General features: G+C 43.1%; 1 protein-coding gene across 1 annotated transcript in view; it reads left to right on the top strand.

Moving 5' to 3' along the window:
- Positions 1-4,008: 4,008 nt before the first annotated feature.
- MRPL33 (mitochondrial ribosomal protein L33) overlaps positions 4,009-24,063 on the top strand; it is a 61,283-nt gene continuing 41,228 nt past the window's right edge. The window contains exons 1-4 of the mRNA XM_081253824.1: positions 4,009-4,682; positions 15,383-15,490; positions 17,057-17,131; positions 23,153-23,229. The gene's annotated coding sequence lies outside the window, so the exon portion shown is untranslated. The remainder of the gene's footprint in view (positions 4,683-15,382; positions 15,491-17,056; positions 17,132-23,152; positions 23,230-24,063) is intronic.

Raw genomic sequence — 24,063 nt, 5'->3', positions numbered from 1 at the left:
TACTTAGTGCTTACTCTGTGCCAGGCATTACTCTAAGCTTGTTACATGTATTGTAAATTCATTTAATGCTCACAACAATCCAGTGAACTTGGGTCTGTTATTTTTCCTATTGTCTACATGAGAAATCAAAGTTCAGAGAGGTTAAGTACCTTGCCCAAGGTCACACAGCTGGTAAGCTACACAGCCAGGATATGAACTCAGCCAATCTGCTTCCTAACTAGGGACTCTAAACACTGTGTTATAAGAGGGAGAGTTAGAAGGCTGAAGGATTATTCTAACCCTTGAGGGCTGTGCTATAGTCCAGAAACATGGGCATGACATTCAAGGCCCCTTATGATCTGGTTCCAGCCACACTGCTCCTACTGTGATCCATTACAAAATACTCCATGAACCTGCCCCAGCTGGTCTGCACTTACTGTTTCCCCTGTCCAGACAGCACTTCCCCATTTCTCTGTCTGAAATGTCTATCTGAAACTGTGCAACTTAGATGGGACTTGAACCCACAGTCTTTGAACTGAGATCACACACCTGGTCTCAGGACTTAATGAAACTCAGATTCTTGATGTCTTATCACAGAAAGAATTCAGTGAGAGACAAAGTGATAGGTAAGAAGTGGATTTATTTAGAGGGAAACACACTCCACAGACAGAGTGTGGGCCATCTCAGAAGGTGAGAGTGGTGCCAGGGCATGGGGTTGTCAGTTTTTATAGGGGTGGGTAATTTCATAGGCTAATGAGTGGGAGGAGTACTCCAGCTATTTTAGGGAAGGGGCGGGATTTCCAGGAATTGGGCCACCGCCCACTTGTTGACCTTTTATGGTTGGCCTTGGAACTGTCATGGCGCCTGTGGGTGTGTCATTTACCTTGCTGATGCGTTACAGTGAGTGTGTACTGAGGCTCAAGGTCTAGTGGAAGATTGTTTTTTTTTTTACATTTTATTTTATTATTTTATTTATTTATTTTTTAACATCTTTATTGGAGTATAATTGCTTTACAGTGGTGTGTTAGTTTCTGCTTTATAACAAAGTGAATCAGTTATACATATACATATGTTCCCATATCTCTTCCCTCTTGTGTCTCCCTCCCTCCCACCCTCCCTATCCCACCCCTCTAGGTGGTCACACACCACCTAGCTGATCTCCCTGTGCTATGCGGCTACTTCCCACTAGCTATCTATTTTACGTTTGGTAGTGTATATATGTCCATGCCACTCTCTCAATTTGTCACAGCTTACCCTTCCCCCTCCCTATCCTCAAGTCCATTCTCTAGTAGGTCTGCGTCTTTATTCCCCGTCTTGCCCCTAGGTTCTTCATCACCACTTTTTTTTTTTAAGATTCCATATATATGTGTTAGCATATGGTATTTGTTTTTCTCTTTCTGACTTACTTCACTCTGTATGACAGACTCTAGGTCCATCCACCTCACTACAAATAACTCAGTTTCTCCAGTGGAAGTCTTGTCCACCATCTTGGACCTAGTTGGTTCTAACCATTTATGTCGTGTCCTATGGCTATGTCATTCTTTTAAAGGTTGTGCCCTGCCCCCTTCCCTCCTATTTCACATCCACTGAGAACCTCTGAAAAGCCCTTCCATCTGTAGGCCGAGTCAGGCAGGCCCTTTCTTTCTTTTTTTTCAATGTGAGTGACTCTCATCAAATTGTCCTCTAATTATTGGCTAATGAGTCTTTCTTACTTCTAGATTTTGCTCCTAAGGGCTGATATCTGTTTTATTCATTTCAGACTCCTCAACATTAAACCCAGTACTTGGTAAATACTCAGCAGTTATCTGTTATGTACAGTGAACAAAGCATGTTGCAAAATAATATGTACAATTTGTTAAGTATTGTATTATGTACACTGTAAATGTATCACAATCCAGTTATATCCCAAAATGTTAACAATGATTTTCACAGAATTTGGGCTTTACAGGTGATTTTTATTTCTTTGTTTGTATATCTGCATTTTCCAAAACTTCCATAATGAACAGGTATTACTTTTGTAATACCAAAAGCAAACTAAATTTAAATTATTTTTAAATTGTTTTGGAATGAGTAATAATGCTAGTAATTTTTGAGCACTTACCACATAAAAAAGTTAAGGACTTTATATGTACTGTCTCTAATGCTCACAACAGTTCTCTTTGGTAAGTAATATTGGCATTATTACCATTTTATAGATGAGGAAACTGAGGTCCAGAGAGATCAAGTAACTCACTCAAGGTGACACAATTAGTACATAGTGGGGTTGAACTTGGAGCCCACCTTGTCAGGCTCAAGGGCCTGTACTACAGCCTCTCTGCAACCACCCTTTAGATGGAAGATGGGTAAAAGGAAAATTTCTTCTTTTAAAAAATCGACCTTTTATTTTGAAATAATTTCAAACTCAGAGTAGTATAATGAACTTCTGAATATCCTTCTCCAAGATTTAGGAGTCATTAATGTTTTGCCACATTTGCTTTATCACTCACTTTCTCTCTCTCTCTTCATATATATGTATTATTATTTTTAATAACAGCTTTATTGAAGTATTACATCCCATACCATTCACCCATTTAATGTGTACAGTTCAGTGGTTTTTAGTGTATCCACAGATATGTGCAACTATCACCACAGTCAACTTTAGAACATTTTTGTCACCTCAAAAAAGAAATCCTATATCCTTTAGATATCTCCCCCATAAACCCCACTCCCAACAGCCCTAAGAAACCATGAATCTGCTATTTCTATAGATTTGCCTATTCTGGTCAACACATTTTGGACATGGAATTATATATGTCATTTTTGTGACTCGCTCTTTCACTTAGCATAATGTTTTCAAGATTTATCCTTTCATACTGCATTCCTTTTTATAACCAAGTAACATTCCAGTATATAGATATATGCTACATTTTATTTATTCATTCATCAGTTGATGGACATTTGGGTTTTTTCTACACTTTGGCTATTATGAATAATGCTGCTATGAACATTTGTGTACAAGTGTGTGGACATAAGTTTTCATTTCTCTTGGGTATATATCTAGGAATGGAATTGCTGGGTCACATGATAATTGTATGCTTAACTCTTTGAGGAATATTAATGTGCATATTATTACTTCTGGACCATTTGAGAGTTAAGTTGCAGACATGCCCCTTTATCCCTAAATACTTCAGAGAAAACAGACCAAGGACATTCTTTTTCATAACTACATTTCAATGATCAAATTTAGGAAATTTAACATGGGTATAATATTACCACCTATTATATGGTCTATATTTAAATTTTGCCAGTTATGTCCTTTAAAAGTGGCAATTTTTTTTCCTGATCCAAGATGCAACCCAGGATCACGCATTGCATTTAGTTGTCTTTGTCTCTTCCAGTTTGGAACAGTTCCTCAGCCCTTCTTTATCCTTCTGTGGCTTTGTAAAATGCCCCTCAGTTTAGGTTTATCTGATGTCTGGCTGGCTGAGCTTCCAGTGTCCATTTGGTGGGCGCTGAGGTCAGGTCAGGCAGCTGCAGACCAGAGGAGCCCGGCCAGCACACAACCTCAGGGGAGGAGCTTAGGGGAAGCTGAAGGAACCAGGGAGGGGACACCGTGGTGGAAGATTCCCCACCTGGAGGATTTCCTGGGAAGTGCCCCGAGAAAGACTGGCTCTGTGGAGACTTCTCCCTCACCCTTTCCTGGGAACTGCTAAGAGGGAACGAGAGGGTGTGTCTCGGGTCCAAGTGCTTCCTGTTGTGGCTTCACAGAGGACTCCTGAGGCCTCGACCAGCCTGGGCCCCGCCTGGGAAAGGCTGCAAAGAGAGACGTGGGGATGTCCGGGAAAGGGCGGGTGGGGGAGACCAGCAGGCCCAGTGCTAGGAAGGAGCTGCCCCTTTCTGGGAAGGACTTTGATGCAAGAGCCCACCCCTATAACCCTCCCTCCCCCGTGCCCTGCCCTCCAGCTTCCGGCAGCCCCAGCTCGGTTCTCTGGAAGGCACTGGGGGGAGAAGGCTGCCGCCGATTCTAATCAGAGGCAGGAGATGGAGATGGGGAGCTGGAAAGCATCTTGCTTCACTTGGCCCTGAGCCTGTTTGTTCCGCATGGACTCCCAGCCCAAGGCCCCGCCAACCTTTGCAAGAGGCCTTCTAGGAGTTCCGTCAACGTGATGGAGAGGAACAGAATCTTCAATCCTGATCCCCAGCTGCCAAGCAAAGTTCTGCCTGAGGCAGCAGTGGCTTGTCCATTTGTTCATTCATTCATTCATTTTGTGGCTGGAGATCCCTGTTCCTCAACCTTCTCTCTCCCTCTTGGGGAAGAGGCTCGGTGGGGCTCCCAGGTGGCCATCCTGTACACAGCTTGCTTCTGTTGAGAACACCTGTCCTCAGAGCCCCAGAGGACCTGCCCTCCCTCAGCTCCAGGGCCTTAGGTTCAAGCCACGCCAGGGCTGAGCCGACCCCATGAGCCTTAGGGAGCCAACCAGAAAGGAGTAAAGCAGGGAGAGGAGGAAGGACACTAATACTTTGAGCACAGTGTGAGCCCAGAGACCAGCAGGCACGTGGTCATCACCTGAGTTCACGCTCTGACCACCAGCAGTCAAGCTCTGTTCTGTCCTCACAGGCTGTTGACAATTGGAAAAGTTCATGTAAAAATCCAGACTTCTGATTTTTCTTGACAAATGAAAAGATCTGGCAACCCTGAGCCTGCGTTCTGTGTGGCAGCCATGGTAAGTCAGGAAACCTTATTGTTGAAGTTCTCTTCACTCCTTCTATTACCTGCCTATTCCCCAAGGGTACCTGTGATCTCTTTCAGGCTTCACCATCACCTTGTGAGGCCAGAGACATTAACCCCATTTTATACATGAAGAAAACAAGGGGAGAGGTCAGTAGCCTTGCCTAAGGTCCTGGCCAGGGAGAGGCAGAGCTGGGCTTCTCACCCAGGTAATCTGCTTCCCGGTCCATGCGCTCTGCATTCCCCTCAACTTTTTCCTGGTCAGAGAGCTGGTACTCCCAGCAACAGCTGGATGGACTGCAGATGCGGGCAGCAAATGAAAACCCTCTGGCTGCCCAGGTCTGGGGTTTCGTAGGCCTCAGCAGAGTCCTAAGCTGGGCAAATCAGCTCTCAGCGGAGGCTCTGGAGAGGCAATTCCTTACCCAGGCATGGAGTGGGAAGTGACTGGTCAATGGTCCCACCACCACTCAGGCAGCGAGAGGACCCGGGCACCTCCGGTCAGTCTAGGTGGTGTCTCGCTTCCTGGCTTCTCTCCCCTTTTCTGGGAGCAGGCTCCCTCTGGCAGCATCTTGCTCCATTTGGCCTTTCTGCCACACATGGTGCAAAGTGATGGCGCAAAAGGGCCAAAACCATCGCAGTCTGCAAATCACAGCGCAGTCCAGACCAGTCAGGCTTCCTCGAGCAAAGCACTCTTTCTGGTCAGTGGTACATTCTCTTCCTGGAGAAGCTGGCTGACCCTTTTCCTGGAAGGGCTTGTCCAGTATTCCCCAGCAGTTTCTAGGAATGAATGGAGGAGCAGTGCCTGAGGATTACAGGGTGCCAGGGGAAGCAGGGTAACTGCTTTATAAAAATAGCTCAGCTATGTATGGCACCTTACAGTTTATAAATCCTTTCACATCCATTATTATGTGTATTATTTGGTTCTCAAAACTTGATGAGCCAGATAGAGCAGTAACTGGCAAATATAGATCATCTAGGAAAGGGCATGGAATTCTGAGTTCCATTCTCAATCCTGCCACTTACCTTGAGCAAGTTCATGCCCTCTTTTTTAGCTTTTATTTCCTCATTCACTAAAAAAGATAACAAATTTTTTTATAATGGGTGAACTGTGGGTTTTTTTTTTTAGTTTAAATAAATTTAATTTTAAAAGATAATAATCTCTCCCGGCAAGGCTACTCTGCTTTATAACTCCAGGGGGTGCTATTTACATGGAATACCATGTGATGGGTCCCCTTGAAATTGTGCCACAGGTGGAACTCCTCATATGCATGTCATGAGGATTAAATGACATAATTTATGTGCTAGCACACAGTCTGGGAGATAGTAGGTGATTAACAAATGCTTGCCAAGTGAATGAACTGCTCACTCAGTCACGATGGATTTTGAGGGGCTCTCACAGGAAGAAGGAAGTAGTACTGGCTCCCTGTGGCTGGTGTTGCATTTCCTGCCCATTCTTCTGTGACTCTTGCCAATTTGCCCTTTGTCCTAGGCCTCTGGGCTCCCAGCCGGCTGGAGGCACAGACTTATCTGTGGGGACTGGAGAGTTGGGCCTGGGCTGGGTAATGACCAGCCTTCCGCTCACTTGAAGTTTCCGCTGGGGGGCTGGAAGCCACAGCATCCAGATGGCTAATTGCTTTGTGCCTGTTTCTGCAAATCACAGTGATTCACTGTCCCTGCTGAAAACACGCTCTCTTTTCAAAGATTTAATGGTTTCCAAAATTAATTTAGCCTCATCTGTTATCCCCCTGCCCTTCTGCACTGTCCCCTCCCCCTCAATATCCTCCCCTGTCCCAGGATGGAGCTTTCTGCTCCAGAAAGCCGGCTTTCACTCTGCTAGGCATAGTGGAGAAGGTTGGGGAGCACAGACCCCTTTCCAGGGTCACCTGAGCACACACTTAGTGTGGACTTTTTGGGAAGAAGCCTAGGAGGGAAGGGCTGATGTCAGGGACACACTTATCTCTCACCATCCTACGTGGTTTTGGCCACCCAACCCACTGACACTCCTAGACAAAGAACTCCAAGGAGCTCCTGTTCACACTGCTTTGCTTATAAAACTCCTAAAGATCATCTGGTTTTTACATGTGAGGGACATGGTCAGCTTTGTTTGTTTTAGACAGCTCTTTATGGGTCCATGAGACCTTGGGACCAGATCCCTGGCTAAGAGGCCAGATTTTAAGGAGTTTACCTCCATCCGAGTCTGTATTGTTTCTTGACCATCTTTAGGCTTCTGTTCTTCCCCAGTAACATAAAGGTGATATAATCCCTACCTCTGTCCACTGTTCATTTATTTAATAAATAGTTACTGAGTCTCTCTGTATATCAGGCATGTGCTAAGGATTGAGGGTACAAGTAGCAAAAAAAGCTCCACAATCCTGGCCCTTCCAGAACTCAACTTGCAGTCTAGAGTGGAGAAAGAAAAGGCCCGTGGCCAGCAGGCTGATATATTCTCTGTGAGGGAACATCGGGGGCTAAGGGAGCACCCCATCTTGTGGAGCTAGGAAAGGCTCCCTGGAGGAGGTCATGCCTGAACTGAGCCCTAAGTGATTAGAAGGTGTTATCTTGAAGAAGAAGAAAAAGAAAGAGGAGGAGGAGAAGAGGAAAGATGAGCAGTGTCCAGGTAGAGGAAATAGCATATGCAAAAGCCCAAGGCAGGAGAACGGTTCACACTGAGGATCTGCAAACCAGTGCAGCATGACTGGCAGGAAGACAGGGAGAGCAGGAGTGGTGAGAAGGGTGGCTGGAGACAAATGCGGAGCTAGAGCAGCAAAGGCCTTTTAGCACCTAATGGAATCACTTTGGTGTTTTAAGCATGGTCCAACGTGTGCTCTGGAGAAATCACTCTGGCTGCAGTGTGGAGAATGGATTGCATGGGGTAAGACTGGAAGTAGGAAGGTCAGGTATGCAATGGCTGCATCTCAAAAGCATTCTGAGACCCTGGGTGAGATACTGCTAACCATTTTTTATGATACAAGTCAAGAAAATATCTTTATGGATTTGTAAAATTCTCTCTGTAACTCTTTTGGATTTTGCTTTACATATGTCAAGGCTGTGTTGTTGAAAACATTCAAATTCCCAGTTATTACATCTTCTTGGTGAATTGTTCCTTTTATCAGTATGAAATGTCCCACTTTGACCCTTATAATGTTTTTACCTTAAATTCTATTTTATTTTGTCCATCAACAAGGGACTAGTCGAATTGATCATGGTATATCTATACAAAGGAGTACTATGAAGTTGTGAGAAAGAATGAGGGGCATCTCTGTACGTTCCTGTTGAGTGATTTCTAGCACATATGAAATATAAGATGAAAAAAGCAGGGTGGAGAAAACAAGTATTGTATACTACTGTTTATTTGGGAAAAACATTCATCTACATGTGTGTGTTCGCTTATATTTTAAAAAGGAGAAGAATAAACCATAACATTAAAAAAAAAAAAAAAGCTTCTGTCTGGGAGAGAGACCAAGCAGAGAGGTCATTGACAGAAGCTAGACTTCTCTGAGTAAACAATTTTATAGACTTGACTTTTGAGCCATATAACACAATTATAAAATAATTAACACAGAAAAAAACAATTCTTAAAAAGAAAAAGAAATGATACTAACTACGTGTCAAATTGGTGGCAAAACTCAATGAATTATTTCAAGAGACTTAAAAACACAGTAATTTGAGTATGTGACCATAGAGGAACATACCTTATGAAATGATTACAAAAAACCCTCTAAAAATATGAAACTTCTTTTTGTAATCATATTGTTAGTAATATTATGAATATTACTATTCTGAAATTATTATATATAGGTAGAGTGATGCAAATAAGAAATTATGTTAACATCATTAGGATCCAACGTTTCCAGTGAATGAGAAAAGAGATACAAATATAAAAATCAACTAAATTAAGTAAAATCCTGAATTTGAATTGAAAATATAAGTATGGACTTACAATCAGTAAAATAATCTGCTTTCTAATGAGGTCAACTGAGAAGGTCTAGAAACCATAGCCAGCCTGGTGACAATGAGCACCTCTAGACCTAGACTCTGATTTCTAACTACCATGTCCCACTAAAAGGACCAGGGCTCCTTAGGAGAAATAACTGATTACAAGATAGGATAATGTACAAGATGAGTGTGGAAGTATCTAAAATAGTCAAATTCATAGAGACAGAAAATAGACTGGTGTTACCAGGGATGAGGTGTTGTTTAATGGGTATAGAATTTCAGTTTTGCAAGGTGAAAAAGTTCTGGAGATCTGTTTATAACAATGTGAAAATAACACTACTGAACTGTATGCTTAAAAACAGTTAAGATAGGGGCTTCCCTGGTGGCGCAGTGGTTGAGAGTCCGCCTGCCGATGCAGGGGACACGGGTTCGTGCCCCGGTCTGCGAGGATCCCACATGCCGCGGAGCGGCTGGGCCCGTGAGCCATGGCTGCTGAGCCTGCGCGTCTGGAGCCTGTGCTCCGCAATGGGAGAGGCCACAACAGTGAGAGGCCCGCGTATTGCAAAAGGGAAAACAACAACAACAACAACCAAAAAACAAAAAAAACCCTAACTTCTATTTTTATCAAAGTATGTAGAAAAGAATCAAATAGAACCTTCTATATTAAAATCTTTTATATAAAAGCATCAGCCCTCTGCCCCTCCCTCCCTGTGTGTAGTCTGCCTCCGAAGAGATAGTTATTTCCAACTCTTTTAGCTGTTTTCTTCTGATGATTTCTGTTTTTTTTAAAAAAAAAATAAGCGTGTACTGATATTTCTTGATACTGCATGGACCAACTCTGCCATGGCACCCTTGTGACCTTGCACATATCCAAATAGGCCACAAAGGCAAAAGGTTGAACCACATCTAGTGTAAGTCTTGGTGGAATGCCTTGTGATCCTCCCAGAAGATGAGACGATGGGAGACTTGTAAGGAGTTACTAAGAAGCTATCTCCACTCACCTCCCTATCTTCCCTCGAAGGCTGTCACGAGACAGGTTCTCATTGCCTTTTGGGCTTTGATGAGATATAGGGTTTTCTACCCTGCCCTCATACCCCCGGACTTTAGGTAATCAGTTCTTTTTCTCTCTTGGCTTTAAAACTTTAAAATTTATTCTTGATGTTCTCTAGTTTCACTATAATGTTTTTAATATTATCTCATTTCTGGAAAATTCTCACATATTCTTTGAAAAAAATTTCTTTTTGTCACCCTTTTCACTTTCTCCCAGAATTCTTATTATAGGACTCTTGCCACTTCTTTCTTATCCCATCTTTCCATCTCTTTGAGCTTTCTGGTTATGACCTAGGAGACTTCCTTACTTCTGTTTTCCAAATCATTAAAGCCCCATACCTCAGAATAGAGCTGCAGAATATAAAACTGCTTAGCCATGGTCTAGAACTGGCTCCGCAGTAACATGTATCCCACAACTCATGTTTCAGTCATCCAGCCCCTTTTGTTTCAATGTATTTGTTTGTTTGTTTTTTGGTGTATGGGACCAGGATCACAGGGAGCTGGCATCTTTGGCTTCTTCCTTTTGCTACCTATGTTTGTAAAAAGTTGTCTAAGTTTAAAGGTGGCTAATTGTATCTTTACTGGTTAAATCAGTTAGACCTTGACTTTGCTTTGCCTTGTATGCATGAGCTTGACAGATATTTTCTGTTGATTTCCTCCATGGTAATTGAGGTTTTAGTTTTCTTAACATTTCCCCTTTCCTCATGTTACCATGTAAGTGTAGCATGATTTAAAAAATTAAATCAATAGTCAATGCTGGGACTTCCCTGGTGGCGCAGTGGTTAAGAATCTGCCTGCCAATGCAGGGGACACAGGTTCAAGCCCTGGTCTGGGAAGATCCCACATGCCACAGAGCAACTAAGCCCGTGTGCCACAGCTCTGAGCCTGCACTCTAGAGCCCGTGAGCCACAACTACTGAACTGCAAGCCACGGCTACCAAAGCCCGCGTGCCTAGAGCCCGCGCTCTGCAACAAGAGAAGCCACTGCAATGAGAAGCCCATGCACTGCAACGAAGAGCAGCCCCCACTCGCTGCAGCTAGAGAAAGCCCACACGCAACAGTGAAAACCCAATGCAGCCAAAAATAAAATAAATAAATAAATTAAAAAAAAATAGTCAATGCTTATTTTATTATGACTCTGTAAATATTGTTTACTGCTGAACAACGGTATTGCATAGTTATATTCCCTCTGACTTTGTGATTTTCTTGCAGTTAACAGTTGCCATAGTTTTTCTTTTGCTTCTTTCTTTTCTTTTTTTTTTTTTTTTTGCGGTACGCAGGCCTCTCACTGTTGTGGCCTCTCCCGTTGTGGAGCACAGGCTCTGGACACGCAGGCTCAGCGGCCATAGCTCATGGGCCTAGCCGCTCTGCGGCATGTGGGATCTTCCTGGACCGGGGCACGAACCCATGTCCCCTGCATTGGCAGGTGGACTCTCAACCACTGCGACACCAGGGAAGCCTGCTTATTTCTTTTTAATAACTATTGCTAATATTCAAAATGTTCTCTACATATCTGTTAAATATCTAACAAAGTTTTTTTCCAAATATTCAAATGTATCCAATAATCTGTCACTGTCCTCTCTCTACCACTCCCTACCCCCCATACCCTCTGTCTTCTTGCTTCATTTTGAATGAGTTGCTCTCTACACCTGGAGCTCAGGTGTCATTTTAGGACTTCCTTTTATCAGTCTTCTCCTTTAAACTGATCCTCTGTTTTCTGGAATTTCTTTGTTCCTCCTTCTTGGCTTAGTTCTTTCATTTCACTGAATCACACCCTTCACTATCTTCCTAAGAAAAGGTATGTGGGAGGTAACATTTTTGAGTTCTTACCTATCTGAAAACGTCTTTATTAAACACTTACACTTACCCTTTATTTGGATAAGTACAGAATTCTAGGATTAAAATAATTTTCACTCAGAACTTTGGGTTCCCAACACTATCCTCCAGTATCCTATATTGCTGTTGAGATGTCTGATGCCACAGCTTCTTACTTCTTCACATATTATGTGATTTTTCTCTCTAGAAGCTATGCTGTTATTTCTTTTATCTGGTTATTCTGAAATTCAAAATTATTGCCTTGGTATTTTCCCTCCATTCTACTGGACATTTAGTGGGTACTTTCAATTTTGATATTTATGTCCTTCATTTCTGGGAAATTTTCTTACATTGTTATTATTTTAAAAATAGTTTTCTATCCTTTGCTTTCTCTGTTTTCTGAAACTGCATACAGATGTTGGAACTTGAATAATCCTCTAACACTCTTTTCTCTCTTAATTTTCATCTATCTTTCTATTCTACTTTCTGGGAGATATCTTCAAGTTTATTTTCCTACTCTTTTGTTGAATCTTTTATTTTAGCTGTCACATTTAAAATTTCTAATTGCTCTTGCTCATTCTCTGATTATTCCTTTTTTACACCATCCTATTCTTTTTCATGGATATGCATCTTCTTTTAGCTCTCTTAGACTATTAAATATATACATAAAATTTTAAAAATGTTTTTCTTCTTCTTACATTATCTCTGCTTCCTCTGAGTTCCTTTTTTTTTTTTTTTAATGTTTGTTTGCTTTGGTCTCTCTCTTTCATGTAGGATACTTTCTGCAAATTCCTGGTGATTCTGGGCTATCCAGTCCTATGTAACAGTGAGCATCAACATGATTGGCAGCTGTGTGTGTGGGCAGGGATTTAACTGGCAGGCCTCACTCTCAGGCCATTTCATTGGGAAACCATGAAAAGCCAACACTTAGAGGACTTCTCTCGGGGGCTAGTAAATTTTTTTCCAGTGAACCTTCTATCCAGGGAACATACGCCTGAAAGTTCCTTTCTGGGAGTTCGGTAAGGGAAGAGTCCTGCAGAGGGCCCTACTGTTATCATGTGTACTTATACTTAATCAGGCATCTGCCCTCTAATCTTGCTGGAATCCCTGAATTCAGGGATGCTCTGATTCAATTTCTCTAAAGAAAAAATCGCCACTCTCTGGTGGGGACATGGTTGCCTGACTGTGTGAGATTGGAAGGGGATCTAGAGTTGTAATTTTTCCATATATCTCTTTCAACCAGTTCCCTAGAGTTTAATCCCATGCTTCAAACTCGCTTCTTGCAGAACCTGCTGCCTCCAAGTCCCCTGCCTCTCTGGGCTCTATGGGGAGAACCTGCTCACTCCTCACCATCAGTTTCCTCTCCAGGTCCTTCAAGTCTTGGTTTCCTCTGCTCTGCTAACGCTGTTACCGTTCTTCCAGCCACTTACAATCGTCCAAAAATTACTGAACTCAATCTTGTCCACTGATGTCCTCACTTCCACCCTCTGTATTCTCATGGGTCTATACTTTAAAAAGAATTTTGTGGGGTCTGTGGAGGAAGAGGAGATAAAGATACATGATCAGTTTGTTATCTCCAACTGGAAGTTCATATCTACTTAAAAAAATGTTTCCAGATTATATAAATAGTACCTTGTAGAAAATTTGAGCAGTTCTTTAAAGCAAACTCGTATGATCCTACCATCCCAAAATAATCAATATTAACATTTTTGTGTATGATGCTTTTTAAAAAATAACCTTTTTATTTTAGAATAGTTTTAGATTACAGAAAAATTACAATGATGGTACAGAGTTCTCATGTACCCCACACTCAATTCTTTCTATTATTAACATCTTACATTAGTATGGCACATTTGTCATGATTAATGTACCAATATTGGTACACCATTATTAGTTAAGTCCAATCTTTATTCAGTTTTCCTCAGTTTTTTTCATTTCCTTTTTCTGTTGCAGGATCACATCCAGGATACTACGTTATCTAGCTGTCATGCTTCTTTAGGCTCCTCTTGACTGATAGTTTCTCAAAATTTTCTTGTTTTTGATGACTTTAATAGTGTGGGGCAGTACTGGCCAGATATTTTGTAGACTGACCTTCAGCTGGGATTTGTCTGATGTTTTTCTCATGATCTGACTTGGAGTATGGATTTTGGGGGGAGGAAGACCACAGAGGTGAAGCACTATTCTCATCACATCATATCAAGAGTATGTATATCGACATGACTTGTTACTGTTGATGTTGACCTGATGACCTGGCTAAGGTAGTATTTGACAGGTTTCTGCACTGTAAAGTTACTCCCCCTACTCCTTTCCATACTGTTCTCTTTGGAAGGAAGTCACTATGGGCAATCTACAACTTAAGGATTGAGGAGTTATGCACCACCTCCTTGAAGGCAGAGAGTATCTACACATGTTATTCGGAATTCTTCTATATGGGAGATTTATCTATTATCCCTCATTTATCTAATTATTCAATTATTTATTCATATTAGTATGTACTCATGAATATTCATTTTATACTTTGGGTTATAATATGATAATATCTTGTTTTCTTTTTCAATTTGTTACAGCTTTAGCCATTAGGAGCTCTTTCAGTTGGCTCCTGTGTTCCTTTGTGTTCTCTACCGCACCACCTCCCCCCATCATTGTGGAGTTTTGAGTACTTCCTTACTTTCTGGCATTATAAGATGCTCCTGGAGCATCCTGTATATTTCCTGCCCCAGTTCTAGAATCAACCATTTCTCCAAGGTGACCTAGTCCTTTTATTGGAGAATGGTATTAGAAACCAAGATCTGGGTGCTAGGTGTGCTCATTGCTACTGGGATGTCATTGCTTCTACATCCTCTCAGCTGACATAGCAAGGAAATAGATGTGTATACTAACCCATGTATGTACGTATATCTATCAATATTTCCATATGTAATCATCTGTATCAATATTAAGTTAAGCATGATTTCCCACTTATGTCTTCAATTCTAATTCATTACCACATGGATCATTCTAGCCTTCTCTTATTTGTCTGTAAACATCTCCAACCATAAGAAATCTGGCTCCCACCATCTGCCATTCATTTACTTAATTATTCAATTCCAATGTACATGTGTTGTCAACCACCCTCTTTTTAAAGTAGGAATTTAATTATTCCCAAACTACTTATTTCACATATCCAAGATTCCGTAAAGGACTTTATGATACTCTGTCCTTACAGTCCCTGACCTGTGCCAACCTTCAGTTTGCCAAACTAAAATGCCAATTCTCACATCGATATTCTCTCCAGGATTTGGGTTGATTGTTTTTTTCTGGTCTCTCTCAAGCTGAAATGTCCTTCTGTAGGTCTACTGACAAGAATGCATCATCCCAGATGTTACCTGAGTAACAAACTCTTATTCTATCAAATCTATGCCTAAATGGTTGAGCAGGTGGTGTAAAAGGTAGAGCTTATCTCTGCTGGGAGAGAGGAGTGCGTTCTCTACATTCTTCCTCACCATGGGCAAAGTCCTCAGAAGCCACTTTGGCTGTAATGAGAGATAGAAGTATCCCTTAATGGTGTGTTCCCATATCACCGCACACCACACCGCCTGAGGAAACACCGCTATAAATAGCACTTGGTCTCCTTACTAGTCCACCACAGCCGAGTTAACCCAGACATGATGGAGACTTGGTGGGAAGAGGAAAAAGCAGAAAAACAGATAAAGCAAGAAGAGGAGAGGAAAAAGGACAATGGAGAAAGGGCAGTGATGATACTAATAACGTATATAATTAATGATTTTAATAATTAAATTTGCAAAAAACTTGCACATGCATGGTTTCAGTTATTTCATTAAGTATAATGACTCATAAAAGTATATATTTAGTTTTAACCTATATCTTATAGGTTATTGGCTTTTGTGTGTTCTAGATTTAGGGATAGGTACATGATCCAAGCTGGGCCAATGAGAGTTGACTCTGGGACTATTGCTAGAACTGTTGGAAAAGAAGCGTGTTCTCTTTCCATTGGAATTATACAGTAAGTGTGAATGGATGGTCAATATATCTAGTTATTTGTTTGCTTATTTATTTGTTTATATGCATAGAAGAAGATCTGAAGGCAGTATCCCAAAATGTTAACATCAATTAATTTTTGGTGATAGGGTAATTGGTGATATTTATGGTTTTTACACATGTATGTATTATTTATATTTTCTATAAAGTCATATATTACATTTATATTAACATAGATTTTTCCTGTTATAAATTATTGTTTTTAATTATTTTATAATATACTTGTTACAAAATATAAGTACATAGAAATATGTTTATAATATATTGTTATCTAAATAATAGATTAGTGTAATTTTTACACTAATATAAGACAGAAGTCCTTTACCCCCTAAGGTCCATTTATTCTTTCCCTTGGTTACTGACTCAAACCCAGTTCCCTATGCCTGGTATAGGACATGCATCCTTAATTGCAGGATGATCCAGTGTCCTAGAACAACTTTTTTCAAAATAAAGGTTTTTACCTTTTCAAAGTAAAGTATTTATGAAAAAGGAATTTTTCAAAATAAAATACAATATTTAGGAACTGAGAGGTTCTATTGGTTTTGTCCACATCCCATCAGACGCTAGGCCTCATCAAAGAACAGGCTGTGTTCTCGGCTGGCAGTGGCAGGAGGACCAGGGATAGAGGGACCAGTTTTACTTGACTTTGTAGTCATTTTAGAAGGAGCTCAGTAGGTTTTTTCCATAGCCCTGCCAGAGAGCAGAACAGCTCCCACCCCCCAATGAAAGAGAAACAGCTCCAGTGGCAGCCCCGTTCTTCCTGGGCTCCCTCCTCCAGTGTTTACGAGAACTCCTGGGAATTCTCCACAGACTGGGCTGCCCTCCCTGCCAGTCGTCCGCTCAATCCTGCTCTCTCCCACTGTGGACACAGGCCCCACCCTCAACTCCCCAAAGCACAGCCAAGGCCAGGCTGCAGCATTAACAAAACTCCCCATAACCCCTGAAGAGATGCCACTCATTCCAGAAGAAAACCACCTTTTATAATAACGACGCAGAGCCTGTAGTTTCACATTGTTCTGAATTGCATTGTCTCTTTTCCAGAACAGGTTTAAGTTTTATCCCTGCGTATGCGAAGTCCTATTAAAATATTTTCCTAAAAACAAAAGGGATTATTCCCACAAGAGCAATTTGCTTCCATCTCCACAGAAGATAGAGGAACTGGGATTAAAAACCCAAACCCACACAGTTTAGCATAGCAATTTGTCCTCTTTTCTCACCATTGCAGTTTTCAAAAACAGGAGAGACCACTTTCTACACATTTTCCTATCTACCTATTTGTAAACAAAAGCCTGAGTCTGACAGAGGGTCAGGGGCTTGGCTGCGGGGGAATGGGGGTGTGGGGAGTGGGGGGATGGGGTGTGGGGTGTGGGAGAGACTCAGGAGGAGGGTGGGAGGTCAGTGGACACAGAAAGCACCAGGTTCCCAGAGGCTGGCACTTCACATCTTGGAGTCAGATATGGGGAGAGAGGGACAGACAGCAATCACAGGCAGTTTGCCTAATCACTGAGTGTTTGTTATTTCATCTTCAAAGGAGGCACCTGGGAGAGCCAACCTCTCAGGACCCTTCCAGCTCCAGAACTCTCCATACCTCAGCCAGGTCAGTGAGGTAAGGCGCTACCTCCCCAGGTGTAGGTCTCCACAGGCCTTTTTCCGGGATTGCATCAGCGCTCATTCTTCCACTTCCAAGGGCGCCTACACCTCCCTCCTCCCATCCCAAAGCTTCTTAGGTTGAGATAACACGCTTTTGTTCTCTTGCTGACTCCACACCCATGGGGAGAGGGAATGAGGAAACCTTCGGGAAAGTTCAGCCTGTCTGATGAGGGTAAGAGGTAGGAGACTGCCCCATTACTCCACACGCCTTCCAGGTTCCCAAGGGCCCCCGCCAATTCAGGAGGCATTTCTGGGCTTGGCTTCCTGGCAGGCGAGGCTCGTAGGCACTGGGGGTGCTCAGGAGGGTGGTGAAGGCCCTTGGCTCATAAATCCTCATCTTGGGGATTCATTAGGGATTTTTTCCCAAGGACTCCACCAAGGAGGAGGTGGGTGTCTTCTAATGGCTTCTCATCAGACTCATGATCAGGTCCAAACTTCTCAGCCTGGCATCCTGGATTCTGCAGAATCTTGCCTTGGCATTCCTTGCCAACCCCTTCTTCTGCTATTCTTCTGCTATTCTACATAGAACTACACTATTCCCCTGGACATGTTATACCTGTTCATGCCTCTGTGGCTACTTTGCATATTTGTTTCCTCTGTCTGGAGTGCCCACTGCCACTTCTTTTCTTAAAGAACTCCTATTCATCCTTCAAGAGCCTACTCAAAAGTCATCTGCCTCTTCAAAGCCTTACTTGACTCCTCAGGGTTGGTTGCTCTGTGCTCCAAGGCATAGGGTTCCGTCCCTGGCTCACCACCCAGTAGGGTAATTATTAGGATTTGCATGTTTAAATTCCTCCTAGTTGCTCCTCTAGGGCAGAGACTGTGTCATTCACCTTTGTAAACCAGTGCTGGGCCCTAATAATTCCTCAGGCAATATTTGTGTAAGAATGAACACCATTTCTGCTGGATTTGTGGTATTTCTGAGTAGTATTAAGAGAATGCTTCAGTTACCATGGACATTTCCTGGCCCACAGCACTATGTCTCCAGACAAGGGTCGTATATCTGTGAGTCTACATAGTCACACAGCATCAGTATGGTACTCCTCAGATAGTTTTACATGTGTTTTATTTATTTTACACATTTACCTGATGGGTGGTTATAACAGTTACCATCATAAGATGAAGAGACTGAGATGCCAAGAGATTAAGCAACATCATGTTCAATGTTATAGTACATGCATGGCAAAGCTGGAACTTGAACCCAGGTATTCTTGCTGCAAGAGCCACGAGATCTCTGCCTACACCAGAGATTCTCAATAATGAGTCTTTGACTCAGCAGATCAGCCTCACCTGGGAACTTGTTAGACATGCAAATTATTGGGCCCACCCCAGACCTACTGAATCAGAAACTTCTAGGGTGGGCTCAGCAATGCCTGTTTTGACCACCTGCAGGTGATTCTGTTGCATGCTCAAGTCCAAGAACCCAGGCCTACATTATCATAGCTACTCCAGTGGCTGCGCAGAGCCAGAGGAGGGCGCTCCAAGGCAAACCTTTATCCCTGAATAGTCATGGCAGCTGGAATGGAAACCTAGCCCCAGGTAGAAGGGAAGAAAACCCGTGGACTGGGAGTTAGGAGCCAGAGTTCTAGTCTCACCGTTCTGCAATTATTGATGGTGATTTTGAGCACCTCTCTGGGCCTCAGTTTTCTCATCTGTAAAATGAGGATGTTGACGAAATTATCTCATCTCTAATTTCCCTTCATGCTGTGTTATTCAACTCTCCTTTGGAATGTGTTGTCCATGCCAGGAGTGGAATGAAGACGGGGTATGAGTGCTCATTTTACATGAATTTTTCCCATACTTGGAAATTGATCATTTCCAAATTCCAAATCCTTGGACGAGCTGTCCTCTACCATCTTCTTCCTTAAGGGCAGGAAGTGGGAGCAAACATTTGAGTTGACTCATGAAACTTTATTAGGCAAAAAATAGAAAACCGTTTGATGACACTGCTTTGGACCCCCTTCTGTTGCCCGAGGCTCCTCCCCCGGGCCTTTTCCCTGATTCCTCTCCTGTCTCCTGCTTCCCCACTGTGACTATGCCAGACCCTCTTGCTCACAGGACCATCTCCCTGTCCTCCCTGTGAGCTCACGTGCGTTCCCTGCCCCTCGACATGGGGTTGCCCAATTCACAGGCCTTGCTTACTCACCATCCTTCTGAGGAAGGGGGAGGGATGATGTGTCAGGGTGACTTCCTAGGTGCACCAGGGGCTCAGTGGCCGAATGAGGGAGCCCATGGACACCATGAAGCCCTATCCTACTGTTTTCATGTGGACCTGAGGGCTCTCCCAGGAGTGTACCTACTAGTGGGTCGGGCTATGCCTCCTGCATACCTGGTGGGGCCCAGCATTTAACTGGCAGCTGGATAACCTCCTGTGTACAGCAGGCTGAAAAGAAGGAAGAATGCCTCCTGCCCCTTTGAGATGATGATGGAGATTCAAGACAAGCAATTGCATTGTAAAAGTAGAGCCCTGAATCAGAAAGGTGGGTTGAAGAATTTTAATCACTCAGGACCTGGGTGTCAGCAGGAGAACATGGCTGAGTGCTCAAGTCCTGAGAGGCTGTGAGAATGTGGGTAGTTCTAGAAGTCAGTCAAGGGAGATATCGCCTTCAGGAAAACCACACGTGCCAGATAAACAGCCAGAGTATCTGTCAAATCAGCATCATCCTCAGAGAGAGACTTTCAGCATGAGGTTTCCAGAGTCCAGGAAAAGCCTAAAAAGTGCAGGACATCACATGTTGCTGGCAGCCCTTGCGTTAAAAGCCAAAGAAGGTGGTTCTTAAACAAGGTCCCAGGAAGAGCAGGAGTCAATGCTGATTCTTCATCAGCTTAAACTCAGTGAGGCTGCACGTGTCAGCTGCAAGTGACCCAGGGAAGCTGGATGCCTCTTGGACTGAGCATCGGTGGAACTACACGTTAATAAAGAATATGTGTATATTCCAAACTCATCAAATTGTGTACATTAAATATCTTCAGCTTTTTGTATGTCAATCATACCTCAATAAAATGATTAAAAAAAAAGAATATGTACGTGGATTTGTGTGTAGCTATAGCTTCTAATATACCCTTTAAATCAACATACATTGTTAGTGGTTATTGATTTCAACCCAGTACCCTGGATTCCCATGTTAACACCTTTGGTTGATGACTGCTCTCTTTGTCCATCCTGAGCCCCCCACAGTGGGCCTGGTAGTTGAGTTTAACCTGGAACCTGATGACCTGCCTCAGTGGCCCTGGGACTTCCCAGGATCCAGGGGGCTTGAAGGCCTGGGGAAGAGCCAGGCATCAGTGAAGCTTTCTGGCACTGCTCCAGGCTGAGTCCCTCCCCTCTCCCATCTCCCTAGTCTGCTCCTGTCCCAGCTCAGCCTGAAATTGGCCTGCTCTCCTGGAAGACTTCGATTAAAGGAGTCTTCTGCATATGTTCAGAATGGATTTCAACCTCACTCCTTAGAGTCTCCTGAACATCCTACTCTCCAGCTCATGTGACTTCACAGACGGCAGGGCACTCATTTCCGGTGTTGTCTTCCATTCAAAGAGTGGACAAGTCCAAACACTTTTGTCCTTTGTTGCCGAGGTTGCGCAGGAGAGAGGAGATGTGAGCTATAGTCTGAACAAGCTGATGCAATCCAGCTGTGGGCTCTTTGGCAAGTCACTTCGCTTCTCTGGGCCTCAATTTTATCATCTGTAAAATGGGAATGCTGTTTCAGATGCCCTCTGAAGTCCTCCAGCCCTAACATTCTGAGATTCTGGAGCCCACTTTGGCCAAAAGAGGAGGCTCAGAGGTCCTGTCCGTCACCCCACAATGCCCAGGTGGAGGTAGAAAGGGATGCGTGCAGTGTCAGGACAGTAGGGAGGACTCTGGGCCCAATGAGTGCTTTCCCTTCATGGACTTGGATTAGAGGAGTGCCTGTTGGGTGGGGCCTGGCTGGAAGGAGTGAGACAGTCTCCCCCAGACCTCCCCCTGCCTGAGTGGTTGCCTCACAGGCTGTTACGTAGCTCTCCTTAACTTTCCAGGGTGGGGCAGGGAAGGGCTGCTAGGGAGCAGCTGATGCAATAGGCAGGCACAAGCCTGTATTCTTCGAAGACTAAGCAAAAGTTGGCTGGGCTGGGCCGGGCCAACCTGGGCTGCAGTTGCAAGGCCCTGCTCTTTGCAGAGCTTCAGCTTCCTCTTCTCTCCTTATAGCTGAAATGGGGTTCACTGACTGGTCATCAGAGCCAGTAATTGATACTTTGTCCATTTACTCCTGGTGCTCTTTAACCTGTAGCTGAAGAGAATATCCTTGAGCGCTAGGAATGTGGACATGCATGAGTATATACACACACCACACACATACCACGCCCCCGCCACACACAGTGGGGTCATCCAGAGGTAAGATAGTTGTTTTGAGAATCTGCTCCCACCAGACCATGCTTCCCACGAGCTCTTCCAGGAGGAAGTGGATCCAGTCAGAAGGATCAGAGAGTGTCAGAAGGTCTGGAAATTTCCTCTGTATAGCCAAAGCCTCAAAACATGCCCTTGGGAATGCCATTTCTATTCAAGGACCCATCTATCAAATATAAATGAGACTTTGGGCTACTTTTCATATCCCAGGGACCTGGACGCCCAGAACACAATAACTCTTATAATCTTTTAAGTTAAAAAAAAAAATAGAGTCTGAGAGGGAAAAAAGAGAAGGTGCATCAAGTCTCTGACAAAGGAAAATTGCTAAATATTGCACTCAAACTAGCTTGATGATGAGCAACTGTACATCCATCATAAATTGCAAAGAACTTTGTCTGACTAAACCTATGTTTCAAAGCTCTACATTCCCTGCAAAAGGCTCAAGAAGGAAAGTCAAAGTACAATTAGGCCCTACGTCACTCATAATCATCATGATTTACTTTGTACTTACTATGTTCCAGGTCCTGTGCTAAATGATTTACATGAATTTTCACATTTCATTCTCACGAAAACCCTATGAGGGAGTCTCTTATAATCCCCATTTTACAGATGCAGAAACCGAGGCACAGAAGTTTAAGTAACTTGCCCAAGGACAGAGGGCTAGTAAGTGGTAAAGCCAAGGTGTTAACCTGGTTCTCCTGAGTCTGGAGCCTAGGCTCATAACCATCTGAAAAACCCACATTTACAAATAGAGAGTTCAAGAGGGATAGAATCCTTCAAATCACAAAAGGATTCATCAGAATGTTCTCTACACCCCAAATTCCTCTATAGCTTCAGTCAATAAAATCCATAATTTTATTTTCTGAAGCGTATGTCCAAATTTTAAGGAACATAGTTTTTTAACATAACAGAGAGACTTTTGTTCTTTGGGGAGGGTCACTCCTAGAACGTTCATCAAATCAGTTCATTCTGTTAATAGTTAACAACTGACTTACTGTCTTATTGGTACTGAATACATTTAGAAAGGAGGTTTGGGCAAGGTAGTTATACTTTAAGTATGAATTTTATAATTATACGTTTGTATATATTCACACATAATCAAATTTAATCAAATGGACAGCCTGAAAGAGTGAAATTGTAGTGTTTTCATCCCAGTGCAGGAGTTGGGGGCTTTTTCTTGAATTGGCCGTCAGCTTGATTTATAGATGTTTTATCTCATTAACCTTAATGTCATGGAGCTAATTAGTAACTCTGGAAACTGCAAAACACACTAGAAGCAGTCCCGTAGCTCTTTAACTTCACCGTGCGCCAGATTAAACTGGACCCAATTATTCCCCATCACAGAAGACATATTTTGAAAGGCTTTGCCTCCTTCATTTGGAATGGCTTACTGGAATGAAAATCAAGCTTGATGTGGATCCTGATTTTCCTTTTGGCCGCACACCATGTTACATCAAAACAGTCCGAATCCTTCAAAAGCTCTTGCTTCACAGAGAGACAGGCATATGCACATTGCAGTAATTGCCCCTGTTTGGGTAAAGTCGTCCCAAGACCCTGTGGAGGGTCCAGAGGATCTCACTGCCTGTGTTCTGCCTGCAGGTGAGCATCAGGGCAACACGTTGGGACCCAGCCCTGTTCAGGAGGCTGCTGTCTTGAGGATGGAGAATGTCTCTCAGGTACCAACAGTGCTATGGGCATCCTTTTCCTTCCCTTTTCCTCTTCTTACTTCTGGGACCAAGACACTGAGGCAGAGGTTGTTAGAGCCTTTCTTCCCTTCTAGCTTTCTGTGGGAGGATTCTGAGCTGCTTGCCTTCCCCGACCCTCCCCCACGTGCCCCCCGCCCCCATTTCTTATGGCTGAATTAGATGTTGGCTAGGATTCAAGGATGATAGACATCAAAGAGGCTAAATTAATCTACATAAGAAAAAGGGGGAAGCTACTCTCTGGAGAGAGAATGGGCTGGGTATGCTGTTGAGTGGGACATTGGGTGAGAAAAATGACCATTTTTTCAAGAAATTTCTCAAAGATTTACATGATTTTTAAGGCATTTGGAGTTTAACTTTTCTTTTGAATGGAACTTCATAAGGGAGAAAGAAGGCTTAGTTTGTTTGTTTTTTTGTTTTGCTTTGGTTTTTTTTTGGCCACAGGCAGCTTGTGGGATCTTCGTTCCCCAGCCAGGGACTGAACCTGGCAGTCCCTGGTTGGGCAGTGAAAGCGTGGAGTCCTAACCATTGGACTGCCAGGGAATTCCCTTTTTTTTTTTTTTTAAGAAGGCTCATTTTATTCAAGTTACATGTCAAATAATTTTCTGAGAAAGGAAAGCGATTTGGGTAGAAAAATTCAAGCTGCTGACTTGCAATGAGGTTTTTTGAATTTGCATGGTCCTTGAACAGGACTGTGAAGTGTAGGAGTAGTAGAGAGCGGCCTGTGATGAAATATTATCAGGGGCGGATCCTTGGATTTGTGGGTGAAGCTGAGGTTTCCTTTGGGGTGATTTCACATGACCAGAC

Source organism: Mesoplodon bidens, assembly GCF_964165515.1.
Source record: "Mesoplodon bidens genome assembly, chromosome: 14".
Taxonomy (NCBI): Eukaryota; Metazoa; Chordata; class Mammalia; order Artiodactyla; family Ziphiidae; genus Mesoplodon; species Mesoplodon bidens.
This window is presented reverse-complemented; position numbering and strand designations above follow the sequence as displayed.